We start from the raw sequence: 498 nt of genomic DNA on the forward strand, positions 1-498 counted from the left end.
AGTTCTGTCTCAGTCTCTGTGGAGTCTCTGGGTCCTGGTGCATACAAGGTTTGTTTGAGCCCCTCTGAGTGTCCCTGGCAGGTATGGTGTTTGATTCTAAATGCAGTTTTGCCCCTCCTATCATTTTGCTAGGGCTTCTCCTTTGCCCTTGGATGTGGATTATCTCCTCACAGCCACTCTACCACCACACAGCTGCCACTCCAGCACCTTTTTTCAATGCTTGACTCTATTTGCCACTTTGCAAAAGGAATTCTTATTCTTTAGTACAGTTCAGTTCAGTCGCTCAGTCATGTCTGACTCTTTGCGACCCCATGGACTGCAGCATGCCAGGCCTCCCTGTCCATCACCAACTCCTGGAGTTTACTCAAACTCATGTCCCTTGTTGCCTGGAAAATCCCATGGACGGAGGAGCCTAGTAGGCTGAAGTCCATGGGGTCGCAAAGAATTGGACAAGACTGAGTGACTTCACTTTCACTTTTCACTTTCATGCACTGGAGC

Source organism: Bison bison, unplaced genomic scaffold (genome assembly GCF_000754665.1).
Source record: "Bison bison bison isolate TAMUID 2011002044 unplaced genomic scaffold, Bison_UMD1.0 scf7180017853537, whole genome shotgun sequence".
NCBI classification, from domain to species: domain Eukaryota; kingdom Metazoa; phylum Chordata; class Mammalia; order Artiodactyla; family Bovidae; genus Bison; species Bison bison.